General features: G+C 37.0%; 1 protein-coding gene across 6 annotated transcripts in view; it reads left to right on the top strand.

Annotated features, from left to right (window-relative positions):
• LOC135251192 (teneurin-1-like) overlaps window positions 1–24,689 on the top strand; it is a 361,745-nt gene that overhangs the window by 120,850 nt on the left and 216,206 nt on the right. The gene's annotated exons all lie outside the window — the stretch shown is intronic.

Below are 24,689 nucleotides of genomic sequence, written 5' to 3'. Positions count from 1 at the left end.
ATAAAAAAGAGTTTAAAAAATAGAATATACTACATTGCCAAAAAGTATCTGGACACCAGAACATCACACTGTTGTGTGCTTGTTGAACATCTCATTTCAAAACCATGGATATTAATATGGAGTTGGTTCCCCCTTTTGCTGCTATAACAACCTCTACTCTTCTGGGAAGGCATTCCACTATATTTCAGAACATGGCTGTGTGGCTTCGCTTCCATTCAGCCACAAGAGCATCAGTGAGGTCGGGCACTGATGTTGGGTGATAAGGTCTGGCTTGGAGTTGGTATTCCAGTTCATCCCAAAGGTGTTTGATGGGGCGGAGGTCAGGGCTCAATGCAGGCCAGTCAAGTTCTTCCACACCAAACTGGAAATAATTTCTTTATGGACCTCACTTTGTGCATGGGGGCACTGTCTTGCTGAAATAGGAAGGGGCCTTCCCCAAACTTTTGCCACACAGTTCAAAGCACAAAATTCTCTAGAATATCGTTGTATGCTGTAGCATCAAGAATTCCATTCACTGGAACTAAGAGGTCTAACCCAACCCATGAAAAACAGCCCCACACCATTATTACTCCTCCATCAAACTTTACTTTTTACAGTTGGCACTCTGCATTCTGGGTAGGTAGCATTCTCCTGGCATTCACCAAACCCAGATTCGTCCATCAGACTGCCAGATAGTGAAGCGTGATTCATCACTCCAGAGAATGCGTTTCTACTGCTTCAGAGTCCAATGGCGGTGTGCTTTACAGCATTCCGGCTGACGTTTGGCATTGTGAATGGTAATCTTAGGCTTTTGTGTGGCTGCTTGGCCATGGAAACCATTTCATGAAGCTCCCGACAAACAGTTCTTGTGCTGATGGTGATGCAGCCTGGAACTTGGTAGCAAGTGCTGTAACCGAGGACAGATGATTTTTAAGATTTTTTGCTACTCATTTTGACTTTGAAATGGCATGCAATTGTTACTTTTTCAATGCACAAAAAATGTTTTATTCATTTTCTGATTATCAAACATTTTTTGCAGAAAAAGGGGTTGTGAAGTGAGATGTGAAGTGGTTTCTGATGGAAGATTGCGCAGAATATAGTCAAGAAACTCTTCCAGGACAATGTCACTCTGCTTTCCTAATGCACTGAGTGTCCTAGATCAACCCCAACAGCCCCTTCCTCACCTTTTCTGGAATGAAAGCTGACAATAAAAAATAGCCCACTTGAGAGCGAGAGAAATTAATCAATTAAGTAAACTAAACAAAAAGTCAACATATTCTTCTGTATGCTGTGTGAATGCATGTAAGTTACCCTGTCATGTTGTAATTACTGATTGACAGGAAATCATTCATATTATACATATATACAGCTGGAGGTTTTGAGTTAAGCACCTTGCTAATGGGTGCAGCAGCAGCGTCTCAACCAGGAATCAAACATCCAACCTTTCAGCTACGAACTCCAACAGCTTGTCAGCTGCTGGATGCAGAGCACTGTGGGCAGTTCATTAAAGTTTGGTTTTCACATGGTGTTTTTGGCTTTTTGGGACACCGGAGGCCTGGCAGTGTGAGATGACATGTTACATTCGCCTAGATTAAATTGATATTCCTCTGCTGAACTGAGACGTTTAGCCGTTGCCATGGTTACACATTTTGAAAGGAGGTACATTAGCAGAAGGGGGGAAAAAAAAAAGCGGGCCCTAATCGGGCTGAAAATATGTTACTTTTACTAAAGGAGGGCCCTGCTGCAACGAGGAGAAGCTCATTTATTCACTTTGGAGAGCTACTCTGCTATTATCCTGCTCTTTGGAGGATGTGTTCTGAGAAGAAATTATGGCTCCATATCGCAACCCTTGATTTGACATGCTATTATCATAACCCCCTTTCCCACCTCCCTACCACCACCCACTGACTGTATTCATTTTCAGCTGCATCACACTGACAAGCCCAAACTTTTCCATCTTCTAGAGCTAAAAACCCCAGGAAGGTGCACATTTAGTATTCAGGGTCTCATCTGGCTTTAATAGTTAAAAAATATATGTCAGCCATCAATTTCTCATTTCATAGTCAGTATCTCAGGTTTATAGCACAGAACTGTATATATGATAGATCATTTAACTTAAACTCATTTGACCCGGCTAAACTGTTGAAAAGGCATATATTTGTGTGTGTGTATGATGTGTGTGTGTGTGTGTGTGTATGTATATATATATATATATATATATATATATATATATATGTATGTATATATATGTATATATATATATATAATGTTACTTATTCCAAACACCAGTCGGTGTTTACATCCCAGTTCTTACTAACGGAGTAGCTACCATGCGATGTTCTCACATGCTAAGGGGTGCACTCAGTGTACAGATCGTTAGAGCACGGCCTAAATACTGTTACCATCTATATGGAATCATTCATGTTGCAAAAAATGCTATTTTCAATATCTCTGACCACCTCACCTCTTTGCTTGACATTTTTCTTGCCGCGCTCGAGCATCCTCAGCGGAGGTGTGAGTGGGGTTGGGGATGGAGTAGGAGACTTCTTTGACCACAAACAAAGTCTATAAGGGCCACAAAAAACCTGCGTAGTATGCCTTTAATTCAGTGGAAAGATTAATAATAATAATAATAATAATAATAATTAAATACTTAGCCATCTTCCCATTTTGGCCAGAATGGACATAATGAAAACTTGAGTACCCATGACTCAAATCATTTAAAAACACCAGCTTCTGCCAGCTTGTGACACAACAAAGCACTCTTAGCACTCATGCTCATAGGATAATGTGGGGTTGTTGAATCATCCCCTTTTGTTCACTTTAGTAAATTATTGGACCAGCGTGAGTTGGGAAAAGACAGTGCTGAGCCCTGGATGAGGAAGATCAAAATTATTTATTTGTGGAACAATGCTGGAGGGAGGGAGAGAGTGCTATGCTTTTTTTTCTGTGCAAATTACTGTTACCTGACCCTCCTCTTACATTAGGTGATGGCAGTTATGTGTTTTGAGGGCCCTTCTCAGAAAATAGAGAAATAGGTCGGTTAAAGCTCCAGTGCTCATTTCCGCAAGTAAACCACGACTTGCTCTTTTGAAGCAAACATTTGTCCTACTGTAGGGGAAATTGGTAACAAAACTGAATGGTAATACTGTGCTGTGAAAAAGTACTTTCCCCCTTCCTGATTTTCTCTATTATTGCATATTTATCACACTGAATCGCTTCAGATCTTTAGACAAAATGTAATATTAGACAAAGGGAAACTGAGCAAGCTGGTGGTTGACATTTTTCCATTCATGTAATGAAAAAAATTATCAAACAACCATATCACCCATGTTAAAAAAAAAATTATAAAAACAAAAAAAAACTATTGTTCCCTTCGTTACTCAAACAACCAATCAAGCAAATTTAACTGATAAATAAATTCAGCTGATTGAACACCAGCCTTGTTAGGAGCTCGCCCTGTTGAATTACAGTTCTAAATCAATATGTGAAAACTTTCAAATCGTCTGTTTGGAAATCCCAAAAGGGAACGTTACCATAGCAACAGGTTATATATAATGATTGATTCATAAAACCAATAACTAAGGTTAAATATGAGGATGAAAAGCATTTTGATCTAGCAAATATCTTTGTTGCAACACATCACACCAAGCATTTTTGTGGTCAATGGTTCAGTATTTATTACTGTAACTTTGGAAACATTTAGCATAGTGTACTTACATGGGTTTCAGTAAATAACACAGCTGTCTGCTCACGATACCTCTAGCTAAACGTACGTATCACACCAATAGCTGATGTGTACTTTTCTTTTCATTGTTAAATGTCTTTTATCTTTTCTTATGTTTTTGATAGCTGATAGTAATAGACATCTCATGCCATCTACCATTACCAGAAAAAAAACTATATTTAGCTAATTGGCAGATGTGTACATAATTGTTTTGGTTTTGTTGTTTTGTACATTTAATTCTAGCCATTTTGTCTAATGTTCCTGAATTAATGTAACCAATACATGACTGATATAATATGTAAAATTACAGGTGTCCGTTAAAACTTCATGAATCCGATGTTCCATTGTAATCTTCTGTTGCAGTATTTTCTAAATGAATTGTCCCTATCCATGAAAAACGGACTGATACTTTATGGTTGGTTGGGGAAACTTAAACCCAATCCTGAAGTATCAATATAAATATTCCAAGGAGTTCAATGCTAGCTGTAGAACTTGTTATAAGCCCATGTCCTTGACTCTGTTAATTAGCATTTCAGTTCAAATCATTATTTTTGGATCAGATTCAAGTCTAGAGACTGAGATGGCCATTGCAGAACATTCATTTTAAGACCTGTTAGACATTTATTTACTGATTTGAGATATGCATGGAATCATTGTCTTTCAGAAAGATTAATTTGTAGGCAAATTAGAGCTTCCTTGTTGGGAGTTACCTGGTTTTTGCCCAACATTTTGTGGTATTTACTGGAGTTCACAATTCCATTGACCCCAAGACCAGTAGGCTAAACAACCCCATAACATCAAAGATACGTTGGCATATTTGACCATCGATGTGACGTATGACAATCTTTTTAATGTATCCTTCAATGGCATCCTTCTTTATATATGCATAGGTATATAGATTAGCAATAAAAAATACAAGACTTCAAAGATCTGAATCAATTCTGTGAGCTTTGCTAGTCTGTGACTTGAGGCCAATTAGCTTTCATTTAGCAGATGTCTCATTTATTTGCTATTAAAGCTTGGTCTTGATGGATTCTGTGGGTGTTGTTCACTGTGCCAGTCTGACCAACTGGGACACTTATCAGGTGGTGCTTGTCAGCTCTAATCGTATTTTATTTCTTTCACCTCGCCATCTTCATGGTTGTCAAAGGTTCAAATTGACCCAAAAGGGTCCCTCCTACATGGTCCACATGCCATAACAGATTGTTCCAATCGTCATTTCCATCTCCCTTGTGTGCCAGCCGTTGCACAAACCCAAATCTGCACTACATACTAAGAGTTAGAGAAATAAGACTTCCGTGCCAGGTTTAGCAAATTGTTTTTTATCAAGAGCAGCAGTAGTCATCTTTAATTAACCGAATAAACAAGCAGTTTGCATTTATTTCCAATTCAAATATAAAAAACAACTTCCATTGAACTAAGGCCGGCAAAGTTGAATCGTCCCTAGAGCTGTAATGATAGGGCTTGAATAATGAAACTGTAAATCATAGAAGGTTATGCATTTCATATCTAACCATGGCAGATTATAGAAGAAGGCAATGTGACATCAGGAATCATGGAATTCCCCAAGCAATGGCAGAAAAAGAGGAAACCGTTCCATTGACTTTAATGGAGAAAACATAGATTAAATTTAAAAAAGAGTTCTTGAATGGAAGTACATTTTATGATATTATGAGTGTTTTTTTGGTGGGGGGAGGGGGGTAGGGATGTTTGAGGGAAATTGGCAAGGTGAAGTTTGACATTAAAACTAAAACTGTAAGCAGATTTGGATCAGTAAACCAGTAAAGTAATGGCTTCAACTTTAACATCCTGGTATTTAATATCACTTCCTTTAGTTCCTGTGTTCATTAAGTAAGTTAAGGGCTGTATGTTTAGTATGAAGGCTCGTGATCTCCATCATGCTGTCAGGTTAGTACAACATTACAAACCTAAAGGGAATGTTGGCAGGATAAAACAAGAAGTCACCTACCATAAATACTTGATTTATTTTAGATTTTATAAATGCATAAATCTGCACAGTCTGACCTTTTCAGATGCAACAAGGATGCTTTGCATTTATTACTGTCACAACTTTGCAGCAAAGTACAAAGAAGGACAGGTCTGCAATCAAGATATGCAATAATATGCATGGATTCAGTAAAGCTTTCAAATCCAGTTTTCCTGTGGCAAATTATATATTGTCACTTGCAATATATGTCATTTTAGCAATCTAGAATCTCATTTAACACTTTTATTGCAAGAATTCATTTTAATTCATTTTCATACATCTGAAATTACAAATTGAAATGTTTTAAAAATATGTTTCCCCTTTTGTGACCTGAGTGACAATCTGACAAATAAAACAAAGAAAATAATAGTAATAATAATAACTGACATCTCAGAATTCATTTATGCACACTTCCATACATACTCATTACACATAATAAGTGTCAACACTAGGGAATATATACATTGAAGACTAGTAGAATAGTATTAGGTTCAGATTGGCTACTTGTTCAACAAGGGAGAACAATCTGTGTGTATGAGATCCTCACACATACACCTACACAACCACACACCCACTTGTATATGCACATACCATGTGTGCACACATACTCATAAAATGGTGTAAATGGATTATGGTCTGCTTATGTGGACTGATTTTACATTTTGGAGATTCCCCTCTCCTTTTGTTTCAAATAATTCAATACCATGTTTCATCACTTTTCAAATACCATATCTTATATCGTATATCTTATATCTAATAATGTAAGTTATCCTTTCCATCTCCAGTACCTCTTTTACTGTAGACCTCCATTTTTGTATTATTGGAGGAGTTGGTCTTAGCCAGTGCTTAGTCATTTGCTTTATGGCTGCAGTTCCTAAGATACTATAATGATATTTATCAGATTCCTGGTTTATTCCTGGAGGTGCAATGCCAAGCATAATGCACTTAGGTTCAATATATTGAATTAAAAAATATCCTTTATGGTATTTGTAATTTCATCTGAGAAATGTCTTAACAGAAATGTTTTAATATTGAGCAGAGCAGTAAGATATGCGAGTGGTTTGCATTTACTTCACCACATTTCCTCCAACAGCAAGACTTGGATGAGTACGTATTTAAAGTTATCTTTAGATGTAGTGAAGTATCTTGTAAGTACCTTCTAAGAAAATGCCTTCTAGTAGTTAGAGTTAGTTGTTTTGGATTCCAGAGCATGCTTCCCACCAATCATCCTCATTAAGCTGAACAGAAAGTGTAGATTCCCATTAACATGTAATAGTATCATCCTGTTATCGTTTTGCAATATTGTATACATTTTAAAAAGAGGGTTTTTCTTTTCACCATTGGCATTTCTAATCAAGAACATCATGTGTGCATGTACACCTGGACTTTAATGATATGAAGAAATTAAATAATTTTGTAAATTTGGTGATTCTAACCCCGTTTTCTTTTGAATAAGTCCATTCTCTGAAAAGAATCCTTTGTTTTCGGGAATTCTGTAAGAATCCCCTCAGACACACCAAACAGTGGAAGCATCTGAGTGGCGAAGGAATGTGTGTAGCAGTACCCAGTGCAATTGGAATGGGATTCACTGAATGATATCTTGGTTATCTGACTCCAAAATAATGTTTTCCTCTGTACAGTTTTACATTGAAGGGAACTGCAAATGATGCACCAGTAGTGTGACTTACAATGTGCAATATACAATGGTGGAAAATGTGTACAATGGAATGGCTGTATGCTATTGGCGCGCAGGAGGTCGTATTGACGATTCTCCTTGTACCATTCCACTTTTCCCCTTCTATAGACCAGGGTTAAAGGAAAACCCCTAGTGATCAAATAAAGACACATTCATAGACACATATCCACACACACACACACACGAGAGAGAGAGAGCTTTCTAACTAGGGTACTGAACACTAAGTTTAATGTCCACTAAGAGTAAGCCTGTTCTCACTCCCTTCTTCATCCATGCTGCATTCAGCTTTCAAGTAAGGAAAGCAGCAATAATCGGCCTTGGTTCGTATTTTCTCTGCCTAAAGATCTGATGTCCCCTGAGGATATGAAAATCCCTGTGTACATGCAAAACGTCATGGAAGAAGCAATCTAGCATTTTAACTGATGACATTAGCAGGCTGGCTCTGCAGTGACAGTAGCGACTTAGCTAACTTTAATTATGTTGCAATCATTATTATCAAACACAATACCTAGCTCAAAATTTTACCAGTGTCATCACAATCAGCATCTATTGCTATGCTTGCTCAATAATACTTAGATAATACTTGAATGTTAACTTAGCAAGGGTTCCTGTAGGATTAACAGGACATCAGCCAGTACCAGTTAAAGTAAATAGCCTTGCTACCATTCACTAATTTGACCATGGATCTGGTATACATTAGTCTGTATTATAAGCTTATTGCTTCCAGCCACTTCTTTCTCTTCTTTTTTAATTTATATTTATATACACAACAACCATATCTAATCACTAATGTAACCTAATGACTGCATTTTGGACTTTTGGCCCTTTGTGGCTGTTGCAAAGGATCTCGGAGCCAAGTTAACCAGATGTCTGACTTTTTCCATGGTGGGCCAAAATGGAAGTATAAAAAGAAAGAAAAAAAAATCTATTCATTATAAAATGTTTAATATTTGAAATTTAATGACCTGCTCAAGGGTTTTACAGGCATTTTGGAAGCAAGATGGTAATTTAAAGAAATAAAACTGAGACGGATAAGTTTTACTATTTGTAAAAGGAACGGTTTTAATGATAATAAGCTATCTGTTGTGGTGAAGTAATTAAAGCTTTAAAAAAGGGTCCTCACTGTCATTAAAAAATAACTTAAGGATCATAAGAAAATTTTAAAAAAGTGTCCATGGAGAGAAAGAAGTGTTAAGTGTAAAATGACTTTCTGTATCTTCTGAAAAGAAGGAACAATTGTTTACTCCAGTAACTCACCTCAAATACCACATGACAGTACTGTAGGGTTCTACTGTATATTATTCTGCATTTTGGATATTGTTCAATGTAACATCCCATTTCTGTGCAATAGTAGGAGCAGTAGGACCTCACTTAAATCAACCTTTTAAAAAGCACATTTTTGTGCTTCAAAATATTAAAACCACATTAATTCTGTAAGCTAGCACGCAACCCTAGAATAGGTCAGTCTCAGCATCCCATCATTTGTGTTTTCCATTTTTTTCCTTCTGGTGCAGGAGCCCACTTTTATCCCTTTGGGAGTGACAGCCTGTAGCTGCATTCTGATGTGGAGGCTTGTGCCGCGAAACAAAACAGAAATAGTGTGTGTGGGAGATGCTCGTTCACATTACGTTAATAGCAGTAGTGCAGGATTGTTGCTCAACGCTGAAGATAAGCTGAAGCAATTATGCAAAAGATAGACACTCAGGTGTCAAATGCAGCAGAACCAGGGAAGTACGGCGGAATCTGTGGCGGTGGTGTCCGCACTGTATGTGGGACAGTGGCGGTGCGTTTTGTGAAGACTCGGTGCCGTTTTTCTGCTTCATTTAATCCATATTTACCCTCTCAAAGCCTGTCACACCCGGCAGTCCCTGAGGACTCCCCTGGCCTACAGATACTTGAGAGGCGGCTAAACGCCACACTGTAATCACACACCTCAAAAAACACAGCTGCCATCCATTATTGATGCTGTGGATAAAGTGCATGTCCCAGGTACAGGAAAAAAAAAAAAAAAACAGAGAACCAGGTAATGATTGTATGCAGTCTGCTCCAAAACAAACCTTGGCTGCCAAGGCTTTTATTTTCTTTAGATGAAGTGAACTGCATTGCACAAGACTCATTTATTTGAGTTTTATAATGGAATGCTGTACACATTGACATTAAATTGTTATGAAATGCATAAAAAAACATGTTAATTTATGAGTTTATGTCTTGAACATCAATGGTTCACATAGTATTTCTTGCATTCCTGCAAGAAATGCATGTAGCCACCCCTATTGATAGGCATGCTGTTTAATAATGAATTAATTTGATTAATTTTCTTGATTATTTAATAATGTCTTATTGTTAATCAAGAGATTTCCCTTATTGTATGACATTTCCTGGGCAAAAAAAGAGATGTAAAAAAGACTGCTCCTCTAACCAGCCAGTGTAACTCACTTCTTATATTAGGGAGGGAAGAGTGCAGGGTCCATTATCCAGCTTGTTACTGTAACTTGCTTTGAATGGATGTATACAGGCATCGTCATCACTATCTTAGTGAACTGCTTTGTGTTGTTGTGTTTTTGTTGCTGTTGCTTAAGTCTTCCTGGCCAGGCCTTTGGGAGGCTTATATCTGTCCTCTTCCAGTGTCCAGCTGCCATGCCCCCGGCAATCACTGCAATTTATCAGGCCTGCAGGTCTGCCTGCCAGGCAGGACGTGAGGTTAGATCTGCACACGGGTTACCCAAGCTTCCCGAGCACCGTGTCCGGTCCAGACACACAGTCTCTCTTTGATTGGTAATCACAGACCTCATCTTGAGGTGAAAGAGACTTTGTCTGCCAAGCATCACCCGGACACAAACTGGGTCAAAGCAAAGAGCCCATCACCCGTGGATACTTCTTTATAGCTACTTCATAGGCAGGAAAAATAGATATAAAAATGTGGATAAAAGCAGGCCGAGGCCCAAAATTGACAAGCAATAAGCTTCAATATTATGGGTGTGTATGTGCTTTTGTTTTTAATTGTGACACTTGAATTGCCATAATTTTCTCTTTGTCCCAATTAACCTGTGCTCTGTGAGTCAGCTCTGAATCTGAGCGTGCTCTAAGTCAGGAGAGAAGAAAAGTAAAATCCTTGTCATGAGCTACTATGTGCTGTGAGGCTCAGCTGGACTCTCTGTTGATTCATTCAAAATGGTTAAGAGCACTCTGCCACCATCAGACTCAAAAGGAGAGAAGCCTTTGAAAAATGACAAACTCGGTTTTGGTTTGAAAAAAGTCAACCAGAGAAAAGTCAATTGATGCTGCTGTTGAATTCAGGGGAGGAATTCGCCTTATAGTTTTGGACCACTCTGTCTGCCTGTCTGTCTGTCTGTCTGGAATGGTGTTCGTTCTGCATTTCAGCTTGATGCTAGTCTCATTGATCTTGAGAAAGCTCTTGAACAAGTCTGGAATTCACCCAGCAGTTTTACTGATCATGCCAAAAGCTGTGAAAGACATCAGCTTGTTCTCCTTGTGTCACCAATGTCAGGGGTCTTCTTTTTATTTTTGTGCTGCCTCTTGGGTTAATGAGGATACATTTAGTTTTCAGTGCATGTTCTGAATTTATAAATATGCAAATAATTTTTTTTTTTCTCGAAATGCATTTAGATATAATTGAAACATAATGTTTAAGTCATCAGATGAATTGATTTTGCACTCAAATGTATCAAGCCATTGTCCTCTGGAAATTGGGAAATTTTATTGGGAGATTTAGTTGAGAAGATGTTTTGCCCGGTTGTCCAGATAATGACATCAGCATTAAATGCAACTGATTGTCCTTCACTTCTTTCTTTTTTCTATCTCTTCTTTTTGAACGTGTGGTTACACTTGAGCAACAGTGGACAAATAAAGCTGCTCATGGATAACTAACAGTCTGGAATGCAAAGCGATATGCAGTCAGCAATGGGCCATGGTACCTCAGCAATGCAATTACATACCAGGTACTATTATCCAAATTAATGGACTGTTTTATACTCTTAATGCTACAGATAAATACTTTTAACATGGGTCCCAGTTAAATGTGACATAACAGATAAACTTAATTAATTTACAAAAACTGTACCATGTAATTATACAGATATACATTACTTGGATGCTTAATATCCATCTCCATGTCATTGATAAATAATAATGTAGGGATTTCCAAATTGTGTTAACCTGACTTGTTGTTGGTCCCTAAGACATTACTTTGTCGGCACAATTGGCAAAGCCTCTTAAAATGGTTTGGTTTACATTTTTTTTAGCTTACCAGGCAAAGAGGCCTTTACATTTTCAAAGAGTAGTAGTTAAGGCTGGGATTCAAACATTTTTGCCTTAACATTTGACCCACTTTGTTTAAAATATTATTTTAAAACAAACTTTGGCAAATTCTGCAATCGCTGAAATAAACTTTTGTATTTGTTACAAGAATAAAGTTAAACTTGCATTTATTTGCAGTGGCAAATATTCATTGAATCCAGTCCATATTCTGGGGATCAGGAACACTTAATCATGAATTGAATGGATCTTTCACTTCTATGACCTTTTTTGTTAGGACTTTGGTTTTGTGGTATTTGCAATCATAGATCAGAAAAAAGTTCAATAAAAATATTAGTTGCTAAACTATTAACTGATTTTGTTATTGTTGTTTTTCTTTCCGTAATTGTGCTTTCATTATTAGCACACATAGACAAGAGCAAGGCATTAAAAAAACCACACAAAAAAAACATGCACTGTGAGTTTACCACTTCAGAAAATGCTGATAATAATGTCAACAATCAACAACACCCCAAAGCAATTTAATTATGCTTTGAGATTAAAACATTTATCGAATATTGTACTCTTCACACAATAAAACAGATCAAATGGTCAACAGTTTTTACACCTAATACAATATGAAGCCTTCAATAGAGGAATTCAAATTAATTTATTAACTTATTTGAAATAATACTAAAGATTTTGCTTTAGGATGTAAACAGCACAGTGTCCCCGACAATTGCTGAATCTAAACACCTATCAGAAACCTTTTCTTTTCTTCTTTTTTTTTAACCAATGGGGAAAACAACAAAACACTGCACAAAAATTCATTATAAGGGGTTTTGTTATTATATATCAGAGTAAATAAAGAAGGCTTTGCTCTGTGGTATCAGTTTGCTTTAGCAGACTTCTCTTAAAAAATCACGGAACATGTTCCTTGTCTCTATGGGAAGTAATAAAAAAAGGAAAGTCTGAAAAGAATATTTGTATGGGAGATGAGATTGAACAGCACTCACTCTAGCAGCTATACACAGCGGCAGTGTGGTGCTGTCTCATTGCATTTGCTGTGCGCCGTGTGTAATTCTGACACCGTGGTTAAATCCATTATATTTCCTGATCCCCAGGAAGCAAGGCCCAGGCTGCAAGGGTCATTAATGCGAACCACAGGAGCTGGAGGGAGGATATTTTGATGTATTAAAATGTATCATTTTCATTTCCCAAAGTACAGTTATCCCTGCTCTTGTGCCTCGCAGAGGGGGAAGTGCATTTTTTGCATTAGTGTTGCAGGTATGGATGAAGGCCCAGCAACACAGTGTGATCATTTTAGAGAAATATTAAGTGCCCCTGACAGCATTTAGGTGCTGAGGGGTGGTGGCAGCAGGTGACTAGTGCGAAGCCCAGCTGGAGCTGTTTTAATATCGGTCGAATTCTGCTGTTTTTGAATTTTAATACTGCGTCCCTGAAATGCGAACACAAACAGCCCGGAGCATGACTGTTTGGCTCAGTCAAGGTTTAAAACTGATGTAGCTAGAACACCTGTTGTGTTTACAAATCATCAAAATGAAACTATGAATAAAAAAAGGTCTCTTGAAGGTCAGAAAGTGTGATTTAGATCATTGCAAAGTAACAGGAGGACATAGGTTTTCACCCTCGACACTGTGCTCAGCGTGTCTACTCTTTTTAAAGTGTGAGGGGTGAGGGCAGCTGATGCTGTGGGGAGCCCTCATGACTGGAGCCTCGGGTTGAATGGAGGGTGGATAAACAGGTGCCCAGCCCGAAGGCTTCAGTCAGTCAGTCAGAATGAGTGTGAATTTGTCTCTGGGCTTACTCAAAGCACGCGGCGTGGGGGTTTCGTGAGATTCGGCAACGCGAAGCCCGAGGGTGCTGAGGGCAGCCATTCGAGAGGAAACGTGTGATTACTGCTTTTCTATTTCTGTGATGCTCTGCTTTTTTTACCTCAAGATTGGGGGGCAGGATGATTGAATTTATTACTGTTTATAACGTGCTACTGCACCCCTCAATGTATGTTATTCTTACAGTTGTTAACTCATGATTATAATATTAATACATTAACTAATATCCAGCCATTAATTATCTAATTTATACTACTATTTGCATTGTTACTTTGCCCGGTTGTCACCGAAAAGGAAGAACAAACAAAAAACATATTTTAAATATTATCTTACTATAAAAATGAATGCGAGCCAATAGCTACCTTTTTTTGGGGGGGTTACTGTGGTCTTTGGCTTTCCAGAGTGTGACAAATATAACACGACAGGTTGATCTAAAATGTACCTGCACGTTTTAATCAAGCAGTGCGATTACCGGAAACTGTTGAAGTGTACACGGAAAACACTGGAGCGGGAGCGGTGTAGCAAAACTCCCAGCTTCCTCTGAAAGAAACAATGCAGGTTCATTCTCGCAGGCATTGATCATAACTACACTGTTTTATTTTAGTGCGGCATGTCTGAGCTGGTTGGGGAGATTTACCGTGGACTTTGGCTGTTAATTACTGCAGGGTATTGAGCCAATGGTGGATTTACAGCATGCGCTGGCCCTTGCCATTACCGCTGCCGAAGACAAATCTCCCCATGGTCAATATCTTCAACTAACATTGTGTGTTCGTGCGTGTGAGGTAACACATCTTCATTTTTTTTTTTAAAAGAGAGGAAAAAGGGTATGCACGTTAATGTCTTGCGAAGCTTCATTCTAACCGGGCTTTGGCAATGAGCCGTGGAGAAATCTCACAGTTGCTGACCAGTGAATGTTTCTGAAGCACATTAAGAGCATGTCAGTTTAACATTTCCCTGTGTGCATTGCAATCATCGATGCGTACCGCTGATGCTGGTGATGGTTGAAATGGGTTAATGGCTTTGATTAGCAATTTACAAGCTTATTTTCTCAAGAGAATACCATCACATTGAACAAATTCATTTATACCCCACTATAACCTGCTGAAGCCTGGATGTGTTCTGTGGATTACTTGCCTATCCATTTTGATACCCTTGCTTTCAGTAATCAAACAAATGTTTTTTTATTCACAGGTAGTGAAGTACAGATGCAATGTATAAAGAGTGCACTGTCACGTAATTATGTGTGCATCAAAATAATGTTAACACTGATGAACATATTTGATATTACAAAAAAATCTACATGATTTTGAAATGCATTGTGGTATGATTTCTATAATGTCATTATATCTAAACATAACAAAGTTAACTATTAATTAGTATATTATTCGGTATTGTAAAATGTATTATATATATATATATATATAAACACAAAAGAGCAATTTATTTTATTTATTCAGTATGCTATTACCTGTAAATTTCATTACATCTATAGAGTCATTACATCTATACCCTACAGAGCTACATGAATAGTAACTCTCTATGTTAGCTAAGCTCGCTGCCACATCAAAATAATTCAGGGAATTTGAAGAAGTAGACCGTTGGGTGAATATGTTAGCCGGGTAGGTAACTAACAGGAAACAAATATAACATGCAGTAGTAGTTAGTAACAGCATATATATATATATATATACTCAATCTCAATCATTGATTGCTCACAACTCAGGTAACAGCCAAACCATTAGTCTGCCACATACAGTAGGTATGAAAGTTTCACAAAATTGCCTGAATGAAATGAATGAATGAATGAATGAATGAAATAAATGAATTTAATTTAGTTATGCCTACTCAATTAAAAACTAAATATTGCGTTCCCCACCCACATTGATTCTTCCAGGTTAGAGAAAAAGAAAAAAAAAAAACTTGACAAAATTGTGATTCTGTCCTATAGCAGGGAAGATTGCATATTTCTATATTGATTAAAGTTTTTTTTTTTCTAAAATAAATTAAACAATTAAGATTTCATTATGGGGAGAAAGTATCTTCATGTCAGACTCTTGAAATCAATGGTTGAGAACAAAAAGAATATTTCCTGAGTGTTCTGGGCATATTTAAAATAATTACCTGTTCAAATGTTGGGAAAGTGCTGCGTAAGCTACTTCCTAATCAAATCATTTATGGAGTAATCACATTAATAAGGATCGACTATACTGTTCATTCTTGATGTAGTGCAGACAAGAGAACCCAATGCAATTTAAAATTTGTTTGCCAAAGGATCAACTTACTTGCCAGCTTTTCTATGTTTCGTTCTGCAGTGGAACTTTCAGATAGTTTGAATCTGGCAAACAAGGTCTGCAAATAGACCTCCAAGGCATTTATCTTCCCATTTACTGAATTGTGTGGAGATACTCCACAGTCATGTTGTTGTTCTTACAAACAGCCCTGGGTTTTAAGCGGGGAAAAAGGGTTAAGCCAGTTGGGAACATCGGACAGGACACATGGCAACCACTCTACTCTTAATGATAAGTGCCGTGGGATCTTTAATGACTGCAGTGAGTCAGAACCTCAAAAAGACAGCATCTCCTGCAGCACAGTGCCCACACAACTGCACTGGGGCATGACCAAATGAGGCTTACTTAGCAGAAGCAATGTCCATGGTGGTATGGCTGGCTCTCGCCTGATTATATCACTGCTGCATCCTTCTGTCATTGCAGCAAGGTCCCTAAATTCAAGGTCCAGGCAAAGGTGTCCCATTAAATTTGGTCAAAGTGACAAATCCATGCTCTTGTGAGAGACAAAATTAGATTGTTTTCCGTAAAAAAAAAAGACCTTTAGCACCTCTTTAACAATTCTTTATCACGGCTTCTGATCAAAAAAAGTTAGGATTTCTGTATTATCACATTCTGTCACAAGGAAGTCAAGAATACATTTAAAAGAAATGTGACAATTCACAATACTCTGCCCATTTAAAATGCGATGAAATTAAGTGATGGAATTATATTATCTCAATATCACTAGCAGATCCTTGAAATAATAATAATAATAATATAATAATAATGCCTACATTCGTATTATGCATTAACATACATAACACTACATTAACATCAGCACATTAAGTCCCCTGATACATAATGTCCCCTTCAAAATCTGCATGCAGCCTCAGGGATAAGTTGATGCCACATATTAGATTATTCCCTTTTTTCTTTCTTTCATTATTATTATTATTATTATTATTAATAATAATAATAATAATAATAATAATAATCAGTAATAACAATCATCATCATTGTCATGTTGTGATCTGGTCATATGAGTAGAACAATCAGTGTAATACATTGTCTAACTTTAAATCTCAATATTTTGCTTATACCTGTGATCGTCCATATTACAGAAAACAACAACAGATGGCTACAAATTCATATTGCACATTATACCATCTTGCACAAAAATGCTGGCAGATTCTTCTTTTTTTACTCAAGATGCATGTGTGGGAGGACTTTGGCATAAATAAAAGATTATTTTCCCCAACAGGAATACATGGAGGAGTTGCAGTAGGATGAGAAAGGGTTTGGGAAAAAAAAAAAAAAAAGAAAAAGCTGGTAAATATTATGGCATATGTCAGGTGGTTTTTGTGTAGGAGTTCTGCTACCGTTGGTATTGCTGCTGCCTTTTGAAATTCAATGAGATGGGTCTGGAGAGCCATAGATCCATCTCTCCCCCAGACAGATAAAGTGGTGAAAGTAAGCCCTGGCGGCCGGTGATGAAAGCGGATAAGGGCGGGGCACTTGTCCAGTACGGAGACACATGCGGCTTTTTACACGGGGATATGAAGGTACTCAGCATGAGAAGAAACGGGCCAGAACTGGAACACGGATCATTTGATCTCAAGTTTGATTTGCTTAAAAGCATGTCTGTGAGCTTTCACGTTACACTGCGGTATATGATTACATTTAGAAAGAACAAAAGAAAAGAAGATTCTTTTCTTTCTTGTTTTATTGAGGGAAACATTATTTCTTTTTTTGCTGGACTTATTATGCTTTACTTTCTTAGGTATATTTTATTAATTTCAATTTAATATGACTGTGGTTTTGTGGTAACTTTCGCCAGAATCAAGTTATCATACCTTTATTTCTTCAATACTGTAGTTGTTTCAACAAATGTTTGTCCAATTTTGGAGTCACCGAAATTCCACATAGTAATTACTGCTCAACCTTAGTCTTCACCGTCTGGCTACAATAGCTTGTAGATACTTAAGATGCTGGGATAATACATATACTTTATGATAGCAATTGTAATGAGATTCCTTATAGCTATAATAATATAATAATTGCCGAGAAAGATGCAATTCTAGATAACCCAGTACTTTTGAAATAACTAAATCACTGACTTCTGCACATTCTGACCTGATGTAAATTGATACCTGATATAGAATTCAGACCTCCCACGTCCGTACAATAAACCTCACAGTTAGTGAGGCTGGTTTGTATTTTCTCCTCCTTCTTCCTTTTCCCTGCCCAGTTCATCATCACAAATGCTCCAGTCCCCAATAACAACATTTGATCAAAGTAGTCTAATGAAAGTAGCCAATCGCAGAATACATTATCGGAAAAACTGACTTGAAAGGAAGTGCACGTGATGCTGTCTCATCTTTGTTTTGTGTGGAAACTGGCTTGCTTGCTAACTAATAATTGCCAAAAAACTCTTGCTTATACAGTTGTATATTTGTATTTATATTTCAGAAATCCATAATCCACAATACTTTTGAAATGGTGTGGCGCCAACATAGTGCCTAAACTAGTAATCTACCTGCTTTAAAATAATGTGCAAACAACAACATGATAGAACATAATTATATTGTGTGAAACCTTTTGTGTGAAATACAGTCACACTATTGTCAGTTACACTTTTGTCATTTTGACTGAGTTAAAATGAGCTTTTTAACGGTAGCTGCTGTCACTGGCAAAGTCAACAGAGCACTTATAATGTTAGTGAAGGCGGCTCTGCAATGAACCACCAAAATCTGCATTGCAATTTAGTCTGGCAGGTGCTGGTCATATGGGAACCAGCCAGGTATCAGTACCCAACCCTATTCATGACTAAGACAGCTATAAGAGTCCATATATATATATATATATATATATATATATATAGTTATGTCACAAATATAATAACCACAGAAAAATGATGGATGTAAATGAAAGCAACACAAAAAACAGAAACCAAGACAAGTAACCAAAAACAGTTTATTATAAGGAAAGAAAATTATTACAAAATATAAAACAACACACCATACAAATTCATGTATGTCATAGGATGATTTGCTGGAGATGCCAGTGGACAGGCCAGAGCAAGGCCTACAGAATACTACTGACATGCTCATGTAAGCAGCTGATCTTTCTCCTGGGAAAAACAAAATGGTGAGTCTTTCTATTCTGAACAAAGCCTCACAAAAAAGGTGCACACAAAGGAAAAGTAAATGAACTCTGTCTGTCCTCTGAAAACTGAGTTAACACAAAAGGCTACGGTAAGAAAAATAACACGTGGAGACTGACACAGTCGGAAGCAGCCAAGCTAGTGAAAAGCCATTGAGAGGCCCCCATGTGAGAAGGAACTGACTGCTTTTATCCACTGGAGTGTAGCTGCTCAAATGTGATGCTCTGATTAATTAGGCTCCTTCTCCAGCTCCACCTACAGGCACAAATATGCACAGCCTCCAAAAGGAACAGAAGAGTGAAACACATGCGTATAACGATACAATCATACCAGCTGAACTTGCTCAAGCAACAGCAATTTCAATCCTTTATTGACTGAAAGCACATACGTACTGTATTATTGTTTTGCAACAATTTGTAATTTATATATAAAAGAAAGCAACTTTTCTTCTGGCAGGGGGATGGATGAGGGTGCCTGAGCTCATAGCATGGGAGACAGAATAGAAAGGTGAAAACAGGACTTCCATGGTGAAGGCAATGACTGCACCAAGGAAGAAGCTGACAATAAATGCAGAACAACGGTTTCCTTCTAATATTTCCCTGACAAAATGAGAATAATATGTGAGCATTAGAGAATAAGAGTTTAAAGATAATTTTTAACTAGTTTTAAATCGGTTTTCGCTACCTTGACCTGTTCGTACATTACATTACATTTTCAATATGGGTTTTAGTTCTAGTGTGTACAAGGCCTAAGTCAGTTGAAGTTTTGAAAACTCATACAATATTTTCTATAGTTTATATAAAAGTAAGCCACTTTGTTTTACTGTTAGAAAGAGTGAAGACACACAAGTGAGCATTCTACCTGGTCACTTTATCAAACATTCAACTACAATATATTATTATTATTATATAGAATTTTATTCCACTTATATAGGCCAGATTCACTTAACACTTCAATGGAATACTTAAATACTGTAATGTAATAGTTGCCTTTCATCTTTCATGCCAAATATGCATTAACAGTAATACTTTTCCTAACGTAATTTTGTCAAAGATGTCATCTCATGCCCTGTGTATATTTATTGCCGATTCACTGCACACTGCAGATTGTCTGTTTAATACCAATTTATTAGAAGCCCATTCATCTCTGAGGTTTCAAATTAAGAAAAAAAAAGTAGGACAGTATAATTATTCATAATAACATCAAAGATAAGTAGCAGTGTGCATTTTTAATGCTGCGATTTAAAATTGGTTCAAGGCTACCAGACAGTTCGGTCATTTTGTAATCTCTAGTTGCTTCTGTTTAAGCATGCCTCTGGTTTTAATTATGGAGCAACATACTAAAGATGTGTTCTGCTCTGCTCTGTTTTGCCTGATCCACCTACACAGTCAGTCTGTCGGATAATAAATGTCAAATACAGATTCCACTCCTGGAGTTCTCCACGCAATACAGCAATTTAAGTCTCTATAATTAAATAAAATTCTCCTTTAAATGGGGTCAAGAATGCATTGTATAACCCGGAACTGTAGAACCTTGCTTATGATTGAGGCGATCAGTGATGGATTCAGTTTCATCTGCAAAATACCCCTATTCTTCAAGTTTAATAAAGAATAAAAATAACAAAATGAATGAACAGAAAATGTTTGGTCCCTCTTTTTCATATGATCTGCAGTGGGTATGGTTCATAGATTCAATTGATGCATTTATAGAAACTTTTTTGAATTTTTACTTAAATTCCAGGTTCTTCAGTTTCACTTAACTATTTATAAATTACCCTGAGAGCAAAGGAAATCAATACCTGCAATGACGTAATCTCACACAAAAACTTCAAAGCTTATCCAATTCAGCCTGAAACCAAAGACTTCAAGGCTATCTCTGATTTTTGTATTCTTCTTGAGAATGTATGCACAAACTATGTACAACCTAAACTTTTATTTGCTGGTCTAAACTGTTTATAACGGCACAAAATTAATATTCAAATGTATGGCCTCTAGAAATATGAATATCTAATATTTTCAAATGTATAGCCTCTTTATTGTACAAATAGCTTTGGAGATACATGAAGTAAAAGTTATTGTTTTATTTATTTATTTCATTTATTCATTTATCCACATTTTTTCATGTGTCATTCATGTTGAGATTTATTTTGTTTCTATAATTAACATTACCTGTTTCATTATAATATATTGCCAAATATTACAGAACCGTGATTTAGCCACATACATAGTTGCCACTGACTAAATTTGCATCTATTTTATTTATTTATTTTTTGTTCCTTTAAACCACAGATCCGCAGTTGACCTTAACAGCTGTTATAAAGCCAAAAGGTTTATAATGAATAAATATCAAATAATGAAATCCTTAAAAAATCCCAGAGAGTGAACTATTTCTTTAATTTATTTGGCATAACACTCACATACACAGACACACATAGGTTAGCTTTTAGCCTATAAAGAGCCATTCAAGGTCCAGAGAATAGCAGTGGTTCTCAAATTCAGTCCTGGGGGACCCCTGTATAAATGTGATGGTTTTTTCTCCAACCTCAGTTGCAATCCCAGAATTTTAACAAGCTGTTCATTTTTCTTAATTAGATGCTTTTCATGTTTTGAGGAATTATTTGCCAATTTCAGCCACATTATGTCAGAAATTTGTCCCATATTCACATTTTCCTTATTGTACTATATTGCAAACAATTACATTAAACAGATAAAATTAAAAACTGAGGGGAATCAATAAGTTCCTAATTGGTGAATGTATGGATACGTTAACTGACCATTTGGTAGATAAATATTTTTAGGCAAATGATAATGAGCAAAACCTGCATTTTGCTCAGTTTAAGGAAAACAAGTCATGAGAGAACTTAAACACACGTCCAGTATCCTTAATTGAGCAAGAGGTTGCTGTAAGAAAAAACAGCATAGACGGGTCCCCAGGACCATTTCTGAGAACCAGTGCACTTAGCCAATGACATCACCATCTCTCAGAATTTGTCAATTGCTGAGATCTACATTGTGGTGTCACTGGACTAGAACTAGCAGTGTGTTCACGCTAACTGGCAGGTGTGACACACATCTGATGGCTAGCTGGCTAGATTTCTTTATTTTACCTAGAGCTTAGCTAACAAGTTTTGTTTGTTTACAACTGTAGCTGAGATGGCAAAAAGAAGACCATACAGGAATCTTTTGTCATGTGGAAAATACATAATTATGTTAAGATGACCTCTCTCCAGAAGTAATCAAACAGTTTTTACAGCTTTTAAAAGCTGTTTTTAACAGTTTCACCCCCACCCCCCCTTTTCTGTCCTTGCCATATAGAACAACCCCATATATGACAAATATTACCGGCTGCCACTGTCTTTCACTGTATGACACTACACAATCCAGCAGTAAACTAAAAGTGCATCTACGCTCGCTTGCTTCCTCACCTTGCTGCTATTCCCTTTTAGCCCTTTCTGAGGTAGAAACGTCCCAGCATTTAGGCTTCTCTGCACACTAAGTAACAGACCATCTCCTTTTCATATAGTTTAATTTCAATCACAGGCTTCATTGGTTCAGAAAATCCACCCCACTCATTCCCCCAGCAATGAACCAAGGTATCATTCAAGCCTTAACAAGAGAAGAAATAACTATCTCCTCCAAAGCACAGTATGCTGACATTTAAGCACAGCATAGATCCTTTTTAAGGCCACCAGAAATGATGCGGAGGCCTTTAAAGACATAAGCATGACAGTCCGCACTTCATTGGTAAACTAAATATAATTGCTTTTCAAAAAAGGATGCAGGACATATGAAATGATTACATGTGAGATTTCTGTGAACATGTACAATTATTGGAAACACTAATACATTTGTTAGAAATCAGGCCATAATTACGATTTTTACAGTTTCCTTTCATATTTTAAAATAATATAGAAGAGTATTTAAAATAAATTGATGTATTTATGGATGGATTTTTTCTTCTGACATTGTTGTTCATAATCTATTTTCTGTCACCTAAGAAAGGAATACATAATGGTGACATGTAGAAATGTCAAGATGATTGAGAGCTATGCAGCTGGAAAATGGTACAAATTCACATTGAGGTTTATATGATCCATACTTAATTTAGAAACAAATTAAAGTTAAGCAACTTAGTCCTCCCTTTAAGTCCTTAATCTAAACCTAAAAGCCCAATCTGTGTTCTGGCAAGCAATGCTGAACATAGCTTGTTAAGACACATGTCAGATCCTACTTAATGTAATGGGCTAAAAAAAACTTCCAAGATAATGTTTTAAGCTGTTTGTGAGATGGTAAGAGGGCCAGATGTACTTAGCGTTTTGCAACTGCTTTCAGATGCTCTCATTATGCATTCTGCCCCAGAAACATGCATGACATGTATCAAACAGGCACACGGGGCTGGAAGTGCAGTTCGCACGTCATCTACATGAGTCATCGCAAGGTGCACTTCTCACCTTAGTGCGTATGGGAGGGAGGATCGAGCAAATAACGGGTGGAGACACAGTATTATAAGTGTGGCTGATTATGTGTTCTGATGAATGTGCTAAAGTGGCATAAATCAAGATGCAAGCAAAATTGAGAAACAGGTATTGGCCTCAAACACTTAGGGAATCTTTGCAACATGAACCACGGTATTTCAACTGCCCGAGCAAGAAATCATCAAACGGTACAGATTAAGCAGTTACGCAATGATTAGGGCTAGGTGTTTGTCATGGAAAATATTGAATAAAGTCATAGAGCAGTCATGGCAAAGTTGAAAATCATGAAAACTGAAAAAAGGCACAAATATTTTTTTTAATTTTTGTTTTTACTTAATTTATTAAATTAACCAATAGATCTCATGCAGCAGTGGGAAATAATTGAAATAACATGCACAACTGTAGCGGCAGTAAGAAGTGCTTGAAATAAAAAAAAATTGAAAATTAAAAAAGCTAAATTAGTTGGGCAGTTGCCACTAGAAAATAATGTGAGCAAATACATTGGTGCATCTAAATGCTTTGGTCTATGGTGAAGCATGCTTTTTGCTTTTGACAGAACATTTTTGGAAACAGAGCATGCTGAAATTGCACTGCTAAATGAATGGAAAAGCATGGTAACCATGTGTTTGTTTTTATTTCTTTAAACTTAGTTTTGGTACATGTTGTAGCCCACATTGCGAGGTTTGAGTCTTTAATGGAGTGCCTGTTGTCACGGACAACGTTACTGTAGCTAACATGAGAAGGACCGCTCAGCATTACAGTTATTGACAGGGGCCATCAAATGCCACAGTTTCCCCACATTCAGTGAAAATGTTCAATGTGCTAAACAGGAGTTTTTTTAACTACTTATTTTAAACTCTTCTTCACACGCAAAAAGTGATTAGTAGGCAGTCGTGTTAACTGTAGCTGTATTAAATAAGGCATTAATTTCATCCAGATTTCATACTCACCAACATACCCTTGTAAGGCCGCAATTTGCATTTCAAGTTTATGTACATATATCTAGCCCCACAAAATGTTCTGCACCATATGCGGTTTCATTTCAGACAAAAAAAGCTCACCACTCAGCATTTCAGCTGGGTTGGTTTTTGAGGAGTGGTGAGCACTTTTTGTCTGAAATGAAACCATGTGTGGTGCAGAACATTTTAAAACACTGCAGGTGTTGCAAAGCACTGCTGTATTATAGGTGAAGTAATCTGCTTTGCAGCCCTTATTTGAATTCCCCTGCTTTTTTGCTATTGTCACCTCTTGCTTTCACTTAAAATCTCTCTCTCTCTCTCTCTCTCTCT

The sequence above is a fragment of the Anguilla rostrata genome, chromosome 3 (assembly GCF_018555375.3).
Source record: "Anguilla rostrata isolate EN2019 chromosome 3, ASM1855537v3, whole genome shotgun sequence".
NCBI lineage: Eukaryota > Metazoa > Chordata > Actinopteri > Anguilliformes > Anguillidae > Anguilla > Anguilla rostrata.
Note: the sequence above shows the minus strand (reverse complement) of the source record. Positions and strands in the feature narration are given on the sequence as shown.